General features: G+C 39.5%; 1 protein-coding gene across 10 annotated transcripts in view; it reads left to right on the forward strand.

Moving 5' to 3' along the window:
* The window catches only part of TENM2 (teneurin transmembrane protein 2), a 1,331,021-nt gene that overhangs the window by 232,525 nt on the left and 1,078,281 nt on the right, over window positions 1-20,215 (forward strand). Inside the window, exon 1 of one of the 10 annotated variants that reach the window (XM_084761229.1) lies at window positions 1,971-2,108. The exons of the other annotated variants lie outside the window; for them this stretch is intronic. The gene's annotated coding sequence lies outside the window, so the exon portion shown is untranslated. Of the gene's footprint in view, window positions 1-1,970; window positions 2,109-20,215 lie in introns of those variants that run through there. 10 annotated transcript variants of the gene reach the window in all.

The raw sequence follows: 20,215 nt of genomic DNA on the forward strand, positions 1-20,215 counted from the left end.
TAGTTTTAGTGAAAACATCACTGCCTTCATTCACTTCCCTTAAATATGCAGTTATTAATACAATTTTAAATGAGTAGTTTAGACGCTTTCATACCCTTCTAACTGTGAGTCAATAGCACATCTCTACCTGCAAGAGTAACTTGAAGCATTCATTTCACTACAATGAAAGTGTCATTTAGAAAGCCATTAAAATGTAACCTTAAAATTAACATTGTGACCCTACAAGGAAACATTAAATGGGCTGAAAAGTAATGGTAAGGAACAAAGAAAGAACGAGAGAGGGGGAAAAGCCACTAATGAATAATTACTTTAATGAGCCTCTGGTCTCACATCTGCTTTTGTTCACTTGCATTAATATTGTGAAATATTGAAACGTGTGGACACATTAAATTTTTTATTTTAGTCTTTTTAATTTTTTTATTACAGCAAATGTATAGCCCAAATTCTTCCATCAAGTATCCTTTTGGCAATTGACCTTGTCCTCAAAATATTAATACCACCCAGCTGATTCTTCCAGCCTCTGCCTGGAGGAGCTTCCTAACACATTAATAGGGTCAGGGAAGTACTTCAAAGTCTCTCTGTACATGAGATGTTTTATCAAAAGTGGTACACACTAAAGCATCAGTATGTGATGCTGGGAATAAATGTAGTTAGTCTGGGGCGAGTGACATATCGCTCTTCTGCCTCTGAATCTTCATACATTAAATGAGGAATGCATAGTACTATTACATTGCTTTATGAGATAGATGAAACTATATAAGGCAAGTGCTGAGTACTGTTCATCCTCAAAGAAAGGGAAAAGTTAGCAGATACTATATTAAAATGGTATTTCTTAGGATGCCTCCAACGTCCGCATGAGCAGGCTCTAATTTCCTGAGAAAGGTAATTTCTTGAGCCTTCGTCTTTCCACATCACACCATTGCTTTCGCCTTCTGGCCTAGGGACCTGAAGCGTTTGATTTTTCCATCAAAATATCTCAAATATCCTGTTAAAGTACAAAATACTTTGTCTTCCCCGGCCACACCCATAACGGTTTTGATTCAGTAAGAGAATGTCTGAAGCTCAGCAGTTTACATTTGCAGCAAGACAGCAAGGCCACCAGTAACCCTGAGCTTCTGGACCATGGGTGACCCACTGAGAACCAATGGCTTAATTTATCCTTTCTAAAGCAAGAATCCACTGCCGGTCAGCTGTTGGACACCGAGACCCTGTTCATGGAGTTGGCTACTTGCTGTTCTCCTCTTTGCCTGCCTACAACTCCCAGTTCCACCTGTTCTATAGCACTAATTACCTGGCCCTAGGATTGTTTTCTTTACTTTTTGCAAGTTTAGCTAACCACACAGGCCATGCGTTCTCCTCCGAGGGCAGAGTCCATGTCACAATCACTGTTGTAAGGATAAAGTCATAAATGTTGCCTCGCACAAGGTAGCTGATAGTAAAGTTGGCTTGAAAAAAACCCAAAGGATCAAACATGTATCCGTTCTCTTTGCAACTCCAGTTTCCTCCTTCCGGAAGGTAGTTGTTTTGTGTTTCTGATCGAGAATCCTAGTCCTTTCTTTAAGACCCTGTGCTCGTATTTCTTTGTTTAAGGCAGAAGAGCCTTCCTGAACTTGCTGGAATGGGCATTTCTCTTCCCCCTAGGCACTCATTTTCCTTTCCATTTGACTTTGAGTTTTTTAGGGCTGTAACTATGCCATATTGGTCCCAGTGCCCCTCGAACCTAGTAAAGTGGCTAGAACTTAGGAGACTCGTGGGAAATGTGTGTGAATGCTGAGAGAGCATGCTGGAGGCCAGGGGAGACTGGCCTGGACACAGACTGCATTTATTACTGCTTTCCCATCTCTCTACTCTCCACAGCTCTTTACAAATAACCACCCAGAAATCCAATCCCCATGTACTATATAGGTCATACAAGAAACAGGAAATACCCTTAGAACCCTTCAGACCATGACCCAAACAAGGTATGCTGAAACCGTGAACTTAGCGAAGGTTTCAGAGGCATGTGCAGAGCATCTGGAAGAAGAATGAGGAAAGAAACCAGTCTCTACATTGGCCAAGTTAGAAGGTTGATATTCAGGCTCTCAGCTGAAAATGACCTGCACTTGAAGGTAACTTTTCCGTTGGCTAGATGTTTTGCTTTTTTTTTAAACTATTGTTTTCTTTATAAAATAGGAATTATAATTTATTACTTGTATGAAATGAAATGCTACATGTCAAATTATCACAGGGCTTGGAACATATAAAACACAGGAATAAAATACGTATCTATAGGAAGACTCAGACTGTCAGTACCCTGCATTGTATATGTAGAATATATGTATGTGGCTTTTCATCATATGTTGTATAATATTAGTAACTACGGAGTGGTCCATTAAAGGTTTTATTGAACTTGGAATTTATAAAGGAAGTCCTCTATGTAAAGAAATAAATTCATTATTTTTGCAGCAGTTCAGGATATAGACAATGAGGGTTAGTTGAAAATTGTAAATCAAAGACTTTGGATCTTAGCCTTTTCTTGATCACAGGGTTCTGTATTGCTGAGAATAGCCAGTTTCTCAGTACCAATAGGTTGGGACTCCAAAGAAAGAGAGGTTGATTAACTCAGGATTGCATACAGTGCAATTAAATTTGGGGTCTTATTGACGAAAGTGTGGTCCTGGGGAGCACAGCATGACCAAACCTAGTTCTACAATTTGAACCAAAAGAAGGGGTGCATATGATTCTCAGGGAAAAATTAGCTATCCGTGCTGAATACTTGATTTATCTTATCTAAGCTCAGGTTCAGAAACATTTCTGGAACCAATATATATGCTTTTAAAGTTTCATGCACTATTCATATATCTCTTCTATTTACACCCTGATTGAAAATTGCTAGAGAAATTGACCAAGGCTAAGCAGGGGCATAATGGTGATTATGTCTTAAGATGACTGTAGTTGGATCAAACAGAATTCTACCCTGCATGTTGCTTTGACGTTTGTTGTGTCATGACACAACAGCACAGGCTCCATTAGATGGCTTGAGCACAGGTAATGCTTCAGTTATTTAAATTAAATCTACAAAAATAATACCATGTAAAGAGTGATACTGAAGTCTAATCGTTTTATAGTGACAAAATTACAGACCAACGTTTGTGAGGTTATCAATTTGCCGACACTGGTACTGATGGAACTCTAGAAATTGAATGGGGCAAGAAATCTTAGTATATAACACATTTGGTCTTAAAGTCTAAAGGCTTTGCAAACAGCATTGTGAGGTGGGTACTGCAAGGACCCTTGTACAATAGATAGTGAAAACTGAGACACAAAGTATTTGGATCATGCACTCAAGATCTTAGGTAAAACATGCCCCTGAGCTGGTATGATTCCAGAGTTGGTGCTGCCAAGACCAGCGCCACTGCTTAAGACAAGCTCTCCCTGAGCCTGGCGGCACAGGCAAGCTTAGATGAATGGCGCCACACCTATCCCTTTCTTGTCTCTAGCAACATTCTTGCACCCCTTCGCCTCCTCTGAACACTGACTGTGATTCCGTGCATTTTCAGCAGTCTCTGTGGTGAGTGCTCACTGATATCCCGGTTGCAATCACACACAATTCCTGTGTAGATTTGACCATGTCTTTTTGTTGCTTCCTTCCTCTGCCTTCTTACCCTGACTACATAGAGAACGTGAAATGTGGTTTAAAAAGTGTTCTGCTTCCTGGGGAAGACGTTAGCACACGTGCAGGTTAGCTAGAGCCCCTTGGCTTCCTACTCAATAAGTGACAGCTGGTAGTTAAGCAGAACTGGAACTCTGACCTGTCGGCGTGTAGTTTTGTAGTCTGTGACCAAGTTTTTGTTGTATGTTTGTTATGAAAATGGCATACAACTAAACCCTCCCGGGCTTAGCAATGCTTCATCCTGATTAGGTTAAAACATCCTGTGATAACTTGGAGACTCCAAAATGATCTTATTATATTTCAAACACTTTAGCCTTTTAAAAAATTTTTTTAAAGGAACACATTAATGACTTCCTTGTCTTCAAGATGTAGACCCATGACTCTGGGTATAGAAAGTGAAGGGACTAGTGAATGCTGAAGGATCTCATATACTCCATGGACTTGTCTATGGTGTTTTCCAGTCTATTACATAGTGTTTGACATTTGCAACCTGTTCAGATTGACACTTCTAACACAAGGCCTGTGTCCATAACCTGTAATTGAGCCATGTCTCTGACTTGAGACTATGTAGCAGATGCCCTGGAGACTCCTGGGCCAAAACTCTCTTCCTCTACAGAATAAGGAAGAGTTGCAGGCCAAGTGAGTGTTTCCTTGGGGGATACCCACAGTAGCCTCCCTGAACTAACACCACTCAGTCAATATATTTTCAGAGTTTTCAGCTAAGAGAAACATGAGAAGGAGATAGGGACTTTGAGGTTCTGATATCACTCCTGTATTTTGTCAGCATAACCAGCATTAGAAAGTGGAGAAGGGAAGACGTGTGACCCTGACTAAAGGCAGACAGGGTCCTATGGAAAAGGCCTTAGGTGCAAGGACAGCCCACTGCCTTACCATCTCCTAATTTTACCTTGTTATTATTGCTGCTTAGTTGTCTAGTGACACAGAACTTAGAATTGACTTGGAAATCTTGCCTAAATAAAAAAGATGCGTATATGCCTCTAGAGCCACTGCATAGACTTAGAAGATCTCCAGAGTCTAGAAGGACTACACCTGAAGCTAACCCCTACTCACTGTCTGTCCTGTGACAGACGTTTTGGAAAAGCTCTTATAAAAGGCACATCTCAGAGCACTGAGTGGCATCTGTACATCTTAGGAGAAACTCAAGACGGAGACAGAGATTGGATGGATTCTTCTTTAGCAATGGCTGAGCAGTTTTTACATTAAGTTTGTCAAGAAGGCTCAGTATGGAGTTTAAGTCCTCCTTCCTTTAGGAGGGATACAGAAGGCCTCAAGGGTGGCCAGGCATGATGTGCTCCTAGCTCATACTCCCTTTTGAAGGCAACATCAAAGAATGAAGACTGTTCCCTATTGATCTAGGCATGTGGACCCTGGGCAGGATGGTACAAGGGTAGCAGGAAGTATAAGACCATATAGATTTAGCAAGGCATCCTGGAAAACATCACTTTTACTCAATATGTTGAAGAGACTATTATTTTAACGCTAACACAAATGTAAAGGTATTTATAGAACAGGATATAAAATTCACATGCATTAAGAAACAAGCCACAAGCATTTAGAGCTCTTTTGGGCTGCTTTAGGCTAAGCTCCCAGGTTCCTCAGGGGCATATGCTCACCTCGCTCTGTGGAGGGAACTTCAATGAAGAGATGTGAAGCTCTCCCGGGACATGGAACATGTAGCATGTAAGCATGAAAGCATCAGTGTGAACTTGGCCCTGTTGGGATACTGGGAAGCAAGGGAGACAGAGAGACAGAAGTCAGCAGACAGGCTGTGGGTGGCTTAGGACGCAGGCACACAGCACACAGCTAGGCAGATAGCCAGGCTAACAGGGTAAGAGAGAAAAAAGGAGGGGTGAAGGATGGGAGCAGACAAAGGACCACGAGGCCTACAGTGGCAATCATGTCAAGGGATGAAGAATAGACAGAAGGTCAATGCCGAGGCAGAGGAGCATGCCATGCCACAGACCCATATCCAGCTCATCTAGGGCCCTCTGAATAAGGTAGGCTTCCTCATATTGTTTAATCCATAGGGAATTGTTGCTTATTTCTGTCTCTGTACCTGCCCATTTAACAAGTCAGGGAAGACAAGGATGTCTTGACAGATATGTCAAGAAGGCCTAGATACTAAAAGCTCTGATAGCTGTGGCATTCAGCTAAGAAGGATTGTTGTCCAGGAGAAATTAAAGGCAGTGCAATGGGACCTGGTAAGCTGGAAGGGAGGAGCCTTGTTAAAGCCGCTGAAAACTTAAACCCAACCAACTAACAAACCAAAACATATTTGTCATCCCAGCCCCTTTACTGATGATGCATTTGTTCTTAGGACTGCAGTATCACTCCTTGTGGTATGAATAGACCTAACTTCCCCCTTGTAAATTCAACATATATAAAGTCTCTTAACACTGTGGTGGAAATAATTTGCTATTATTCTAATTACTTTAAAAAATATGTGTGTGTATATGTTAGATAGATAAATAGATGATAGATAGATAGATAGATAGATAGATAGATAGATAGATAGATAGATAGATAGACAGGCAGACAGACACACAGAGAGACATAGACAAAAACTTAGGGGGAATTCTGTAATACTTCCAATACCATATTACTGGTGACAGTCAGCAATAAATTTGGCCCAGTGTTCTTTTTTAAACCCTTTTAAGACTTTATGATTATATTTTTTGTTATACATCTACTTCTGGGCTTCCCAAACCTCTCTACAGGGTATTTATGACAAGCCACGGGGGCAGAGAGCTATGATCCTTTATAGAAATGTGGTTTGCAGAATACTTATCCACAGAATGGTTATCAAACGTAATAGTGCCATTTAACAAAGTACAGTGACAACTTTGCTATTTTAAATAACATGTTTCACAATAAACAATAACAGCAAGGCTGGGACTCCGGAAAGTCAAGAGAAGAAATGGTTATTGATTTGGAAAAAAATAATTGGTTTAACAGCAGAAACGTTTTAATACGAAAGCTGGGGGGAAATTTTTTTGTCATTTGATGTGGCCAAAGACTCATTAATAGCCAGATATTGGACAGCTTTTTCATGAACAATTATCTTGGTGACATCACTTTATATAATGAATTTTGATTTTTTTTTGGCATGTGTGTATAAAATCCAATAAAACATTGAAAAGATAAAAGATAAAAATTAGTGGAGGTGAATGGATTGTATAACTGGGTGATTGTTCATAGCACTCATTATTAGCAGGAGTTTTACCATACACACTTGCTACAGTCTACTTCTTATTTTTTGAGTATGAGAACTTAGCCATGGCCATTCCTTTTATGCAGCAAGGGGAAAGCTTACAATGACACCTTGCAACATGAAGTTTAGGTTCTGAGGTTGTCCTGTTTCAGTCTGCATGTTTCTTCTGTTTCAGAGCTAAGAGACCCACCATTATTTACCTTTCTCTGGCCCATTTTTGCTGCTGATTTATTGCACAAACACAGATATCTGGGGCCAAAAACTTCAGCATCCTGGCTATAAAGTGATCTTACTTAGTATATATTTTCCCTCCTGCTCCGAGACTTTGGATGATGGCAATTTTTACCACAATGGTAAAGCTGGAATAACCAGTGGGCTTCCATGATGAGTTTAAAACACACACACACACACACACACACACACCTCTCCCCTGAATGTGAAGTCACAGAGGAAACAGTGCTGTGCTCTCACACTTGTGAACAATTCCATTGTTAACGATGGTATATTAAGCTGGTAGACTTATTCATTAATACCACATACAGCAGAGTGCGTTTTGAAGTGTGCGCAGTGAATTGCATGCACAGTGCACATTATTGTCATCAGAGCTGTGCTGAGGGAATTTAGCTAAAACTGTTTAGAGGGGCCCCATAATAGTTGCCTGTAATTGTTTCAAAATTGGTTTTCTGGGGTTTGGAGCTCTGTTTTTATTATTGTTGTTATTTATTAATCTTGGTCTATGACTGTCAACTGATTCTGGGTTTGCTAGCATGTTCCAAACAGCAAAATGCTAACAATTTGATTTCATCAAATAATGTCACTGCAACTTCACGTTTAAATGAGTTGAACCCCCAAACATTTTAAACCATTAACAGAATTCTGTAGAATAATGGGAGCACAAATAACGTGTGTGTGTGTGACTAAATAGGGGTTTTCTATATTTCCATTACCCAAGTTCCCCCATTCTCTTCATCTTTTACTGTCTATTCCTCGCCCTCTTGTCAGTCATCTGCCTTTGTTTCTTAATAGATGAAAGACAAATAGCAGGTATTTTACAATAATTTCAGAAACAAACAGTGATCTTGGTTATTTATCCGACCAATGTAGAGGTAGCAGAAAGTATAAGACAAAGAAGTGGGTTCCCCTGATTTCTTTCTCAGCCTATTTATCGTTTGTATACAGGAGAGCTACTGATTTTTTTCTTAAATCAATGTTGCATCCAGCCACTTTGGTGAAGGTGTTCGTCAGCTGTAGGAGTTCTCTGGTGGAATATTGGGGGTCACTTACGTACACTACCATATCATCTGCGAATAGCGATACTTTGATTTCTTTTTTCCCTTTCCTCTGTGGATCCCCTTGATCTCTTTTCATTGTCTTATTGCTCTAGCTGGAACTCCAAGTACCGTATTAAAGAGATAGGGAAAAAGTGAGCAGCCTTGTCTTGTCTCTGATTTTAGTGGAATTGCTTTGAGTTTCTCTCCATTTAAGTTTTAGTAGTATATTAATAAACAGAGTTTTTAATTTTAATGAATCGGATATTATTGGAGCCTATAAACTCCCTATCTCATCTCGCCTGTTACGTCTAACAAGGTAGTGTGATATGTCATTAAATGTATTTATTAAGTATATTTGATAATTTAAAAGGAAGTAGTATTTTCTAAATCCACTTCTTTGTGAGTTCCCTCCAGCATCTCTTGTAGCCGTATACCCACCTAAATTTGATACATAATTCTGTTCTAACTTAAATTTCATTAAGGCAAGAACTTTTGTGGCTGAACTAGCCAATAGATTGCTACCAATGCTTCGGTCCCTTACTTACTTCCCCAAGTCAGTGACTCACAGCTCAGTTCCAAATCTGAACTGGGGATCGAGGCCAATAGAATTAACAAGAAATAATAGAAATTCCAGGAGATTAGATTATTGGAATTTGTGTCAATCCCATAGAAGAAAACAGAAGATAAGAAAGTATTCAGGAACTCTTGCCCCTACTCCCCTTGACACTTGCTTATTCCTTCTTTGATGATTATAGCCATCCTGGCCTCTCTCCAGCCTTTTGGATGGAGCTAATTAGATTGAATATTGCCCACTTCTATGCCATTTTCATTTCTGCCTCATTGTTGTCCTCATTGTAATATCATTAGAATTTAGAATAGCTAAGTTGAGCAAGAGCGGCAAATGCTATGCACAGTCCCAAAACATCCTGCCTCCGGTCTTACAGCTCCGCCCATTCTCGGTGAACATTTCTCCTACTTATACTGTGCCTTTTCTCCAAGAGATTTCACTATTTTACATGTGTCTCCTTGTGTTTTAGTTGGTTTGCATACTACAGCACATTCTTGTAGCCTGGGAAGCCTGGACAACAGGTACCTACAGCTTGCAGCTCTGGAGTCTGGAGAGCACATGATCAAGGTGTTTTCAGATTAGCTTCCCGCCTTTTAGGTAGATTCTCTCGTTTTGATTTGAGTCAATGACAACAATGAGATGCCAAGGGTTCTACCCTCATGATCTTACTATTGCTTTCCAATGCCACATTTCAATTACAATCGCATGAGTGTCTGAGCTTCAGAATATCCATTTCCAGGGAAGGGCAGCTTGGTTTGTAACTCTGACCTCCTCCTGTCTTTGCCTTTTGTCTGTTTCTTATCAATTTAAAGCCATTTTCTTTTGTTACTAAATGACACTCATTTTTTTAAGATACCTTTTTTTTTCATAAATAGCGAATTTATTAACCAAGACAAGGGTGAAGGGAGCATTTGAGCTTACCTCCTTCTATTTACACAGTTTAAATTTGGGGAATACTCTCGAATTAATGAAACCTGAATAAATGAAGCTTCTTCATTCAGGAATTTGCCCCAAGTATCTGTGAGATGCCCCTATTGACACTGGTATAGAATTGTTCGTATCATGGTTATCTGTAAACTACCCCAACTACTTTAAATGAGTTTAGACTATGTCACGAGTAAAGAAACAGAAGTCGACATCATAGCTCCTATTAATTTCTTCACATTTCCTAGCCGAGCCCAGAGTTATGGCAACGTGTAATATATATTTGTTTCTTGATGTGAGCTGTACAGGCTACTGGCTTGTTAACTTTAATTGGTAGAACTGTGATCATTTAGGATATTAACATAAACTAGTCATGTGTTTTCAAAGAAACTCGTATAAATGAGAATCTTTCATTAAAAACCAATCAGCCATTTTCACATCTCAAAATCTGACGCCATTGATTTCTTGATGGGCTAGCAAACTGACCAGAAAATTTGTCTAATCCATTTTCTAGGGGCAAGAGTCAAGAAAATAAAAATCTATCTCTATTAATGGCTTACAATATTTATATTATCAATTCTAGCATAGCTGGTTGAAGGGAAAGATTATGAGGCAGTTCAGCCAATGTCTCTTGAAAGCTAGCTGGGGAAACGGCAGCCGCGCCTGCCTGCCTCATTACTGTCTGTGCAAACCTTTAATGCTTGTTCTCAAAGAAAATAATCAAACAAGTGTTTGATTCCTTTCTTTAAATAAGTATCAAACAAATGTTTACCTTAAGAAGGACTCAAAGAGATACCTCGTTCTCTAAATGACTTATCTTTCTTTTGTTAGGGAACAGGGAGTTGGCCTTAAAATGTAATGAAATCAGAAGCTGCATTTCAGCGGGAAAAGGAGGATGGATGAGAGATAGTGGGTGTGAAAATAGCTAAAAGTCATCACACACATACAGAAGCATCAAAGGACAAAAGTTCATGAACACTTTTGAACTAGACTCAGAAGACGTCTCTCAAAATAATACCAGGAGTAACTCAAAATTCCAGTTACAATCATGAGTTGCAGTGTCGGTGAGTGACTGAGTGTTTAATTACATAAAAGGTAATCCAGTTGCCTCAAGAATCAAGAAGCTTGAGTCTAACTCCAGCCTGTCATTTAGAAGCTCAGATGTTCAGGAAAAGGTTGAACTTCACCTACTTTTGGGTTTGGTGACCTGACATGTTTGTTGGGAAGGACGGAGTTGGTATGTGCCTGTAATTTGCATAGTTCATAGACTAATAACAAGTCTAAGTCTCCCACTTTTTCTGATCCACATGGGCACCTATGAGACGAGGCAGGCTAAAGTCTTATGCAATAGCACACTTTATTCAGAGCATCAGACAGTTTGTACTCTGAGAGTAAAAAAACGAATCACCTAAGTACAGTGTACAACCACAAGGATAAGCCACATGTGGCAAAAGCATGTTTTTCCATAGAGGCATAGAAACAAATAACAATAGCCAGTTATAATGAATAATCTAAGGTTACCTCACCTATACCCAATACACCTGGGAGAGGCACAAAATCATGTCCCAAGAACAATTTCATGTTTAAAAAGAAACTTAGGTCACAATGCTCTTGACTAGTTTTCCTGGACTTTTCTCTCAAACACTGAGACTTCTCCTCACAAAACCCCATTTGTAGACCATGTTCTGACACCATGCTATGTGTTCCGCCAAGATGCAGTCAAGGAAAGCACCGGGTAATACCATCTTCACTGTTGCTCCCTGAACCACAAGCATCAAGTGACTAGGAACAAAGATATTGCCTGTGACCAAAGTTTAGCAATTTCTTTGCATATTTACTCTTCATTTTTTATCACAGCTTTAAGCCTTGCATCTCCAAGTACCTAAATGTTGGCATTTTTTAAGTGAAATACAAGGAAAACTTATGCCAATGTAAAGAGATATTTCTTGTAATTCCGAGTTGCCTTAAAAGACTTTATATATTTTGGGGGCTTAAAAATTTCTGTTCTAGGGCTGGAGAGATGACTCCATGGTTAAGAGCATGGTCTGCTCTTCCAGAGGTACTGAGTTCAATTCCCCTCAACCACAAGGTGGCTCACAACCATCTATAATGTGATCTGGTGCCCTCTTCTGGCCTGCAGGTAGACATACAAGCAGAATACTGTATATATAATAAATAAATAAATCTAAAAAAAAAATTCTGTTTTATAGCCTATATTCCCTGAAACTGTTTGAAACAGATTCATATTTCACACACAAATCAAAAGATCAAAAGGACCTTAGGGCATTAAGACTCTGAAACTTGAATGGATAGACTTACAAACCTCTGGACATAGCATTTCTTTGTTATTCTTTAATGATTTTGGTAAAATAAATTCTAAAAGGCTTTCTGGCATATACTTTTAAATTGAAAACACTTTTACCTAAGCAAAGCCAATCACTGACTAATAATATTTTTTTGTCATATGCAAAATTTTATTATAATTCTGAGTGAAATTTATGTATAGTGTAATTTATCACTTCCACCATTCACAAAAGATTTAATGCGGGAAATTAGGGACGGAACGAGAGAGTGTTGTTAGGACTAGGGGAATGTACATAAGAAAGAAAATTCAACACCAGGTTCTGTAATGACTTCAACTATCCTGCTACCCAGCCTGCTTCTGTGATAGTTGATGCTGTGTGACTCTTGCTTGAGGGGGAGGAAGACGTCAGGCATGGTCGCCTACATTGTTACACTTTGCTCTAACACTAGCATCACGGAGTAGACTCATTCTGTCCCTCTGAAGAGGGCGAGACCTGCAGAGATTCAGCCGTTTGCCTGGAGTCACTCAGTCAGAAAGTAGAAAATTTCCAGTGTGAACATAATTCTAATTCCGAAGCCAGTGTTGGCCTTGGATGCCCCGATTAATCTCAGCTGGTTCCTTATTCACTCTGTACCCCTATCTTCCTCTCACCACGGCAGCTCTCCTGGGTAGCTTAAGTACTTTATAGTACTTAAACAGTACTATACTTACCCAGTCCAGCTGGGTCTAATCCATCTCAGGTGTTTCCTGAGACTCGTACAATGCCGACATATCTATCTGAAGGAGACTTAGGAGATCTTTGTTGAAATGGATGCTTCTGTGAGGCTCTTCTGCAGGTTAGGAGACGGATGACACGTGCATGGTGACAGCATTGTCATGGAGCTGTTATACATCGGGATGACTGTCCAGGCTCTGTAGGAATGAGGTGACTGGACGGCAGAGTAACACCAAATAGAAGAAAGGCATACATCTGAACAACGGAAGTCCCGTTAAAAGGCTTACCCACTAGGTACAGTAAAGACTAAGGATGAGCAAAACTGCCATGCCAGTTCTGACTTGTGCTTACCATTAAGGCCAGCTGCATTGTGGGGGCACTCGGGAAAGGCCACAGCATCCCCTTCCATATTTACATTGAGGTACGTTGTTCTGATTTCTTCCCTATTCAGTTTTTATGTAATGTTTGTGAATTTTTCTGTTAATTGAGATTGCCTTTGGAATTTGTATCAACCAGATTTTTACACATGTGGAAATGTGATTAGGAGGGAAAGGGGAGCATACACTGTGATTTGCCTCATGCATATGCAGCTCTGTTTTTTATTGTATATTAGTCAATGGAAATTAATTGCTAATTATCCAAACATTTCTATGATAATATTTCGAGCTCTCTTGTAGCAGATGTGGCCTACACTATATTTGGAAGAGAGTAGATGGTATTATCGTTCTTGATGGAAGTGATTGTGTAGGGCTTTAAATTTTTTTCATGGTCTTTTATTTTAGAAAGAAAAATGGCCATCCTTCTCTTATAAAATTTGTTAAATATTCATACTGACCAGGGTAATTATGCACTGACTATATTAGCAAACATATAACTCTGTCAGCAGCAAGAAGTTGGGAAATGAAATTAAACAGGTTTTGGATAATATATTCAGTTATATGTTAGTACAGACATGCAGGTTGTTTAAATAACCATCACCACATTTCATTGGTAGTCATTGGCAATGGCACACTTCTTATTTTGAGACTCTCCCGCTGAATTATTCTTTTTTTTATTGCATTAGATGTCTGTCCTTCAGTGTCTGAACATTGCTTTTTCATTTCCCCTTTATGAATGCTAATAATATACTGGGTAGAGCCCTGGCTATTTTTAGGAATTCGGCATTTTCTTGTATTTATACCATGAACAAACTTGAGAGAGTTTAGCTCTGATTAAAACAGATCATTTTCTCTTTTAAAAAAAGAAATAATATGGGACTAATACATAGTCATGGACAAAAAAGAATTCGATGGGCACAGTGTCAAATCTTAATTGTGTCAATAATTATTTGTATGTTGGTGCCAAGATTTTAATGAGGGGCAGTCACTTGTATGTAATCATTATCAATGACAAGTAGTTAAAATATCATCGTGAAGTGGCAAACTCTGGGAGACCCTGAAGCAGTGATAATGTTGCCTACAGCCCCTTGTATTCTACCATGGCTGAACTCCATCAGCAGGCTTAGTAGACAGAAGAGAAAGAAAATCCCACAGGGACATTGGATCTGCAAGTCTACGTATGTGTGTTTATGTAAGTATTTTTTCCCTGCTAAGGATAACTGTTTACCCTTGGGGTGGATTGTAATCTTCTTAGGACCCTTTTAGAAGAAAGACTCTGCCACCTTAGTCTCCAACTTGTCACCCCTGCCTAGAGACATTAGACCTATTTATTATACTTCTTCAATTTTACCTTCAGGTAATGGCTTCTCTTTTAATAAATTTGTGCTTTCCACAACATTCAGACTTAGCCTCCCCACCCCATGTGCTAGTACTCTACTTTTCTTTTTCATACTGTGCCCCTCTCCACAACGTTGTCTTTTGTCTTTGATCTTTAATTTTGAGTTACTAGATCTGAGTGGTCTACCACACAGTGTTTTCGGTAAGAAGGGAAAGGGACTTAGGAGAGCCCCGAAGCACCCAAGGAAATTTGAGAGTTGAGCTTCCCTCATATCTGTTTCCCATTTCTAGGTAGATGGAGAAAGCTTTAGTAATTCTTTTGCAGAAATCTAGAACTTTAACCCAATAAGTAAGTATTGCCCGTGTGACTCATTTGCCTGGGGTCGCTGGAAAACTTACCTGCATCAACCAGTCAATCTCGAATTGTGAAATCTCATTTTGCTTACAAGTAAGGGAAGCAATTCTTATTTACAGATGACCACAAAGAGCCTTTGCTATGAGCAAGGGTACATATGATGGAGAAAATAGCTATGACATGATTTTCTGAACAGTAATGTCCGTGTAGAACCATAATTTATGGACTTTTCTAATTGTGTTTGCCTTCATCCAAAGTCATAATTAGCACTAGTCTAGCTCTTGGAAAGGTTTTTTAAAATGCATTTAAAAAAAAGATGTTTCCTGGAGCTGGAATTTGTGTCTCTTTTGCTGTGAAGCTGAAAGGAAAAAAGCGTGCGTGTGTGTGTGTGTGTGTGTGTGTGTGTGTGTGTGTGTGTGTTTACCAATTTCTTTTAGTATCTTAACAAGAGGCCTTTCCTATATGAATATTCACTGAGAAGAAAAAAAAAACCACACAAAGTGGTAGCTAGTAGCAGATTTTGAGTAGGCCCTAACCACTGAGTCGACGTCTGGAGACTTGCTGACATTTTGAAAATAGTTTTTAGCACAAAATGTCAGATGATGGGTGCTTTATAGACGCAAGAGTAACTTATGCACAGCTGATGCTAGCTAAGCCGGTTCTCACAAAGCTGTGTGAGGATGGATGACCACTGCGCTTTTAAAAGAACTAATTATAGTCACATATATATTCAACACTTTACATTTTGCACTTGCTGTGTTCTGCCGAGCTTATACATGCAAGAACTGGCTGATGGACATTTGTACGGGCCAATGAAATAGCGGTGTACTTGCTTTATTTTTTTTTAAAAAGAGCCATCCATGAAGAGATGTCCTGACGTATGCGAACTTCCGACCAATGGTGATGCTACTGTTTCAAGATGGCTTATGGGGCAGCTGTGCTGTATTCACATTGAAATTAGGGGATTTAAAAAAAAACCCCGAACAGCTGTATTATTCATACTTAAAATAAGAGCTTAGTTTCCCCAAATGGGTGTGACGTAAACAACTCATTAAATATTTTTAATTTTGAAAATATAAATTCAGCAGGATTGGCTACACTGCTGCCGGCAGTGGATCGCATGTGTGCAATCCTGAATCCTTTTATTCCTTACAACACTAGGCTCGACTCTCTGGCAGTCTTGGGACTGTTGAGTGAGTCTCCCTGCTACAGGTGACAATGGATTCACACATACAGTGTGTCCGTTCTGTCTGAGTTGTAACTCAGTGAGTGAACCACTCTATCAGAGGAAAACTCAGGGCCTGTGACCTGGAACCCCTTTGCTTTCCTAAGTTAAAATTCTGGTGGCTTTTTGTAAACTAAGCCAGAAAAGGGATGAGTGGTCCTTCCTTTCTTTTAGAGTTTTTGACTTCTTTTTTCTGGCTCCATTGGGCAGTATTCTGTACCCATCATGCTTTGCTTAAGGCCTTATACTCCCAGAACACTGACTCAACTTCCATGAGCTAAGAAGTAAAGCTTCCAGTAGGAAGCTTTCTTCTGCTTTTGTAGAGCTCTTGCTTATTAGCCGTAATCACCTACAGTGGCTTTAATAAAAAGATGGTAGAGGCGTTGGTCTGTGGCTCAGTGGTAGTGCGCTTGCCCAGCATGTTCACGTCTCTGGCTTCTTTCACCAAGACTGAAAAATAAATAAAATGCAGAGATGACTTTTGCAGCTGGTATATGTTTCCCTGGCTAGGAAAACACTGCAATCATGAATGCGGTAGGTGTTGTTGTTGTTGTTGTTGTTGTTGTTGTTGTTGTTGCTGCTGCTGCTGCTGCTGCTGCTGCTGCTGCTGCTGCTGCTGCTGCAGCTAGCAGGTTGAGAGAATTAAGGCACAGACTGATTTCTTGTCCAGTTCTGGATGTTGGTCATCTAGGATGAACCTCATCATCATCAAAGAGCTGCCATGGTTGTTTCCCTCTTCATGCTCAAACAGAGATTCCATTCCTTGCTGTATCTGTTTTGCTTGCCACCACAGTCCCTTGGATTTGGCAGTGTTACTTCGGCTCTGCTTCTGCCATGCACTCCTTTTTATCATCTCTAGTCAAATCTCTCTCCGTCTTTCTCTATGGAGCCATGTAGTTCCCACTTGAGCAATCTATATCAAGGGCTCTGCATCAGGATGTCTTATTTATTCATGACTGCATAGGCCCCTTAAATGTGTATCACAGTCACTGTCTTAGAGCTTGGAGGCAAATTTCCTTGGGAAGCCATTGTAAGACTATGGTGATAGCTTCTTTGAAGAGAAATAATGAGAGATTTGAATTTTAACCTTGCTTATTTGCTGGGTGTACATTTTGGGGATAGTATTAAACCTCAAAGTTTTTTTCAGGAACAAAACTTTCAATTTCATAGATTATGCATGAGTAACTAAAATGATTTCCATAGTACATATTCATCAATATAATTCCCATTATTCTCCAAGAAGGCAGAATGAAAGATTTCAGACATATATGATCAACTCAAGTTACTAGTCAAGAGAGTGTGCATGTGCATGTGCGTGTGTGCGTGCGTGTGTGCATGCGTGCGTGCGTGTGTGTGTGTGTGTGTGTGTGTGTGTGTGTGTGTGTGTATGTTTCTTCAGTATGACATTATTATGACTGGAACATCTTTTCACTGTACCTGTCCATATTGGGCCAAAACTACCAGTGATATTTTGAAAGAAATTTCCCATTATCCAGCTGCCTGCATCACATGATGCCAATGAGACTGAAAATTCTATGGTGGATTCTGCCCCCTGTTCAGAACAGTAGCTGTTTGAATTTGATTTGTCCATCTTCTAGGAAGACAAAGTGCTCCTTTGGTGTAGTGGAGTTGACAATGGATACCATTTGTATTCTCTATTGCATGTTCACCTATTATATTATGATGATATCATTATTCACATTATCTCTCCCATCATCATTATTATTATCCAGTGACCTCTGTCCTGGGGTGGAACTCCCTATAACAGATGGGAGATTCATTTATTGGAGTGCTTTATGCTGCGCAATCCCCTACCATTCTGAGTTTATATTGAGATGGGCTGCTTTTGGAACAAAGGCAGCCTGATCACAATTTGTCAGTGTTCTTGGTAGCTATATACCACCAAAGCTCTCTGCCAGACCTTCAGGGACTCAATTATTTATGGAGCTGACAATATGGGCTAACGTGTCTTGTATAGACGAGCCTTCTTATGAATACCATTATTACAATAAAAGCCTTACATTCTTGGATAGTGAGGCAACAGAAATTCTGATAGGTCAAAAATCCAATGAACTAAGAGTTCTGCCCCAGGTGATCATTTGGTGCCTCCCAGGTGAGCATATGAGGCCCATGGGGAAAGTTCTATTTCAATATGTTTTTTTCATCCTAACTAGAGAGATTTGTTGATAGTTGTGGAGTATGGCTTCTACTTAATGTGAGTTCATTCTTAATGTTTAGGGAATGTGTGTAGCCTGTTACCCATGGAGGAGTTTACCAAGTTCTGAAGGAATGCAAATGAAAGACTCAGCCTCTGCCTATAGAAGTGCTTATACTTGAATGAGGAAAACAATTCACCTGAAGTCTACACTTTCTACCCCACGTGATAGAGAAATAAATGTCATCAGCAGGGCCAAGCATGGCCGCCACAAGCCGGCAAATAGACTTGAATGCCTCTTGCTTGAAGTGACTTCTTTATTCTCCAGATCCCTCATTCATGCAAGGTCACCTTGATTTAAACCAGATCTCTATATATCCTTTTAAGATACCTTATAAAGACACTGAGAAGAAAGGCAACTAATTAAAAATTAAATTCCCATTGAATAAAAAGTGTGTTCCCATATTAGGTGGAGATAGACAGAAAAAATTAAATGATGATGACTTAATAAAAAAGAGTGTGTGTGTTATTTTGGGGACAGTTGCTGGTACATTTATGTACAAAAGGACTGGAAGCACCATTTACAGTGATAAATCATTTGAATTGGAGGTGTTTGATTTACTGGCTTAGCGGAGGTTAGTTCAACAAATACAGAGGAGCCTGTCCCAAAAGGCACACCTTTTCCAGAAAATGCACTTAGAAGTAGACAGAATTATTCTTGTTCCTTTCTCTTTTATTAAAATAGTCTTTGAAGCAGGCATGGTGCTTAAGAGATTAGATCTTATAGAGAAACATCACATATTGTATTTAAATATGCTAATCTCTAAGAGGAAATGAAGGATCTGAGCCTGTTCATTAAGAAATAAATTAATTCATCACCATCACATTCATCATCAATCATCATCCAGTTGTGTCCAGTTTTCAATTAAGTTCTTCCAAACTGCTTTGTGCCTCCACCAAATGGACTGATTATCTCTGATGATGATTTTTTTTTTGTATGTGGTATTCGGATGTTGATGGCAGTTGAATTGTCACAAACATGCTGAATGTCATTTTTATTCAAGTAGTTAAGCAGTGGCCGCTCATTGCATACAAATACACTATGATGGCAAGCAAAAAAAAAAAAATCTTACGTTTTAAGATGGATTCTAGTGGCCACAAGACAGCTTCTCAGATTAATAGAGCACATTTATGAAATAGAGTGAAAAATAATACTCATCGAACATTGTGATCTATGTCGATCGCTCTCTCGTGCCTGAATCAGTCAGTGAGCAGGTATTTATTAAATACCCACAAGTACAAGTGTGTGGTGTCATGCTAGAGACTGATTATATAAGCAGTTGATGCTACTCCTGTCCAGATTACCTTCTTGTCTAGAAGCCAGAAAACACATGATCAAATGACATGACCATGCACTTAGTTGTTGGTGTTTGGGGGGCGGGGTTGTTTGTTTGTTTTCTATCTTCCCCATAGCAAATACCAAAAGCCATGATTGACTACTTCACCAATACCCCTATCAGTATAGACAAGCCTTTCTCTTGGAGGAAATGAGAATTCCATGCCAGCATGGCACAATTGCTAACTATCTCTTTAAGGTTTCTATGCAGAATGAGGATGTATGAAAATGACTCACCATGCCTGCTACTTATCTCTAGATTCCTATAACATGAAGATGATCACAATCTGCCATCGTGCTGTTAAAATGATGCATAACCCGACCAGCACTCTGGAATGATCGAGTATTATTGCAGCCTCTTACAAGTTGGGCACTGAGATAATTTGGCTAGTGTTGGAGAAAGAATGTTCCACAACCCCTGTGGCTCACCCTGCATTGAATAAATATGGCGTACTGCTGCTTCTGTTCTTGTGTATAGAAGAGCAATTAATGTGTCAAAAAAGAAAAAAAAGAAAAATCACAAAATATGCAGACTTTTTTTCCCTCCATATGAAAACTGCAAGACTACATTCAATCTGCTTTAAAGTTATTGTACAACATTACAGGATGTTGTTATCCATGAACTATTAGATGACTTGTGGGTTGGCTTCACATTTCTTATAGGGGTTTCATGACTTCATGTCCATTAATGATCCCATGGTG

Source organism: Acomys minous (assembly GCF_964271855.1).
Source record: "Acomys minous genome assembly, chromosome: 16".
NCBI classification, from domain to species: domain Eukaryota; kingdom Metazoa; phylum Chordata; class Mammalia; order Rodentia; family Muridae; genus Acomys; species Acomys minous.